The sequence below is a fragment of the Pteropus vampyrus genome, unplaced genomic scaffold (assembly GCF_000151845.1).
Source record: "Pteropus vampyrus isolate Shadow unplaced genomic scaffold, Pvam_2.0 Scaffold329, whole genome shotgun sequence".
Taxonomy (NCBI): domain Eukaryota; kingdom Metazoa; phylum Chordata; class Mammalia; order Chiroptera; family Pteropodidae; genus Pteropus; species Pteropus vampyrus.
In genome coordinates this window covers 133,253-136,179 of record NW_011889110.1, presented here as the reverse complement: position 1 = coordinate 136,179, position 2,927 = coordinate 133,253, and positions in this window count along the sequence as shown.

Here is a 2,927-nt window from a genome sequence, read left to right as displayed (position 1 = left end):
TCCTCACCCTTACTAACCACCTTTCTACTCTGTTTTTCTGTTTTTGACATTTTAGATTCCACATATATTGAGAACATGAAGTTGTTTTCTTTTTCTGAGTCTGGCTTATTTAACTTAGCATAATGTCCTCCAAGTTCACCCTTGTTGTTGCATATGGCAGGATATCTTTTTTTTAAGTCTGAAAAATATTCCATTTTATGTATATATAGCACAATTTCTTTATCCATTCTTCTGCAGACAATTTATTTCCGTCTCTTGGCTATTGTGAATAATGCTGCAGTGAACATGAGAGTGCAGATATCTTTTTTAGGTACCGATTTCATTTCCTTTGGGTATATATCAGAAGTGGGATTGCTGGATCATATGGTAGTTCCATTTTTAATTTTTTGAGGGATCTCTAGAATGTTTTCCATAGTGGCTGTACCAATTTACATTCCTATCAACAGTGCATAAGGGTTCCCTTTTCTCTACGATCTTGCCATTGCTTGTTATCTTGTATTTTATTTTATTTTTGACAGTAACCTTTCTAACAGGTGTGAGGTGACATCTCATTAGTTTTGATTTGCATTTCTCTTATGATCAGTAACTTTGAGATATATTTTCATATACCCGTTAGCTATTCGTATGTCTTCTTTGGAAAAAAATGTTTATTCAGAACTTTTGCCAATTTTTAAAATTGGGTCATTTATTGATTTTGCTGTTGAGTTGTATGACTATTCATGTGTTTTGGAGAGTAATCCTTTATGAGCTGTATGGCTGCAAATATTTTCTCCTAATCTCTGGGTTGACTTTCCATTTTATTGATTGTTTCCTTTGCTGTGCAGAAGCTTTTTAGTTTGATATATTCTCACTTGTTTATTTTTGCTTTTGTCACCAGAGCTTTTAGTGTCAATATTCAGAAATTTATTACCAATGCTATTATCAAGGAGGCTTGCCCTATATTTTCTTCTGTGAAATTTCAGGTCATACATGTATGTCTTTTGAGGGTTGTGTGTTGCGAATGTGTATGTGTGTGTCTGGGGGGGGCGGGCGGTCTATAAGTCTGTTTCATTCTTTTGCATGTGGATATCCAGTTTTTCTCACACCATTTATTGAAGAGGCTGTCCTTTCCCCATTGCGTATTCTTGGAGCCCTTGTCAAAAATTAGTTGGCTATATGTTTGAGTTTATTTCTGGGCTCCCTATTGATTCATTGATCTATGTGTATGTTTTTATGCCAGTACCATACTGTTTTGATCACTATAGCTTTGTAATATTTTGAAATCAGGAATTGTTATGCCTTCTTCTTTCTCAAGATTTCTTTGTCTATTTAGGGTATCTTGGGTTGCCATATAAATTTTAGAATAGTTTTTCTATTTCTGTATAAAATACCATTTGATTTTTGATAGAGATTACATCGGATCTTTGGATTGCTTTCTGTAATGTGGATTTTTTAACAATATTAATTCTTCCAAAACATGAACATGGAAGATCTTTCCATTTATTTGTGTGTTTTTCAGTTTACTTCATCAATATTTTGTAGTTTTCAGTGTACAGATCTTTTATTTGCTTGGTTAAATTTATTCTTAAGTATTTTGTTCTTTTTCGTATTATTGTAAATGGGATTGTTTCTTTGAGTTCCTTTTCGGATAGATTGTTGTTGGTGTAAAAAATGTCAATGATTTTTGTAAGTTGATTTTCATCCTGGAACTTTATTGAACCTAGATATAGTTCTGTTTTGATGAAGTAGTTAGGGTTTTCTTTGTATAGGACCCTGTCGTCTGCAAAAATATAACTTTACTTCTTCCTTTCTGATTAGGGTGCTTTTTTTTTTTCTTGTCTGTTTACTCTTGGTAATACATCTAGTACTATATTGAGTAGAAATGATGAGAATGGGAAACCTTGCCATGTTAATTATTTTAGATGAGAAGCTTTTAGTTTTCTGGGGAGAGAAGGCACAGGAAGTGCCCACTCACTTGTTCAGTCTCACGGAGGACGACTAATTACCTGCCCTGTTTTCTCCCAGATTAGAAGCTTGACCCTCAGGGAGCAGCTAGGAAAGTTGTGCTGTCAGCCCCTTCCAGGGAGGAGTAAATTGGAGCTGTAGAGTTTTGCTTGCTCCCTCTGTACTGAGCCCAGAGGAATAGCTGCTGGAAACGCTTGTGTGTCTCTTTGAAACTGCCTCTTTGGGGACTCTTGAATACTGAACCCCACTGGATCTCAGAGCTGTTGACTTGGAAGCCAATACCTCAGGTCACAGCCATAAAAGTTGGGTTGCCGGATGTTTGTTCCTAGCCCTTAGATCCTCAGGGAGAAGCTAGGTTCCCTCCCAATTGTAAGGCATTGTGCTAGTGGTGGTGTTTGTAGCACGAATGTGTCTCGGCTTCTTCTACCTGTTTTAATGTGGCTATTTTCTCAACATCCAGTGTTTAGGAGTCTCTCAACTAGTTTCTGGATTTCTGTTACAGGGAGTTGATCTGTGTGTAAGTGGTTATGCAGTGCATCCATAAGAGGAGGGAACATCAGGAGACTCTTAGTCTGCCAATTTGCTGACATCCTTTCTTAGATTTGATTTTCTATTAAAGGAGCATTAGGTACCTGACAAAAATGTATAGTAGCCAGAGTTGTAATAAATACTGAACAGAGAACACGGGAGAAAGAGCTAATTAGGGCTGACTCTTAACTGTGGTCATTGTTCAACATTGGTTTCCAGGCAAGTAGGTGTTTTCTCAGACCGATCATGATTAAAGAAAAGCAAAGTGAGGAGTAATGATGGGAGTATGATGGCACATCGGGAAAGGAGAAACTGTCAAAGGAGAGATCAGGTTTTGGGAAGACATTGGGAAAGAGGTTTATAAAAGCGTATGTCTCCGAATCATGACTAGGAAGGGCATTTCTGGTATGATTTGTTTTGTTTTGTCCTTTAAGAGGTAGGGGAGTTAAGTATAG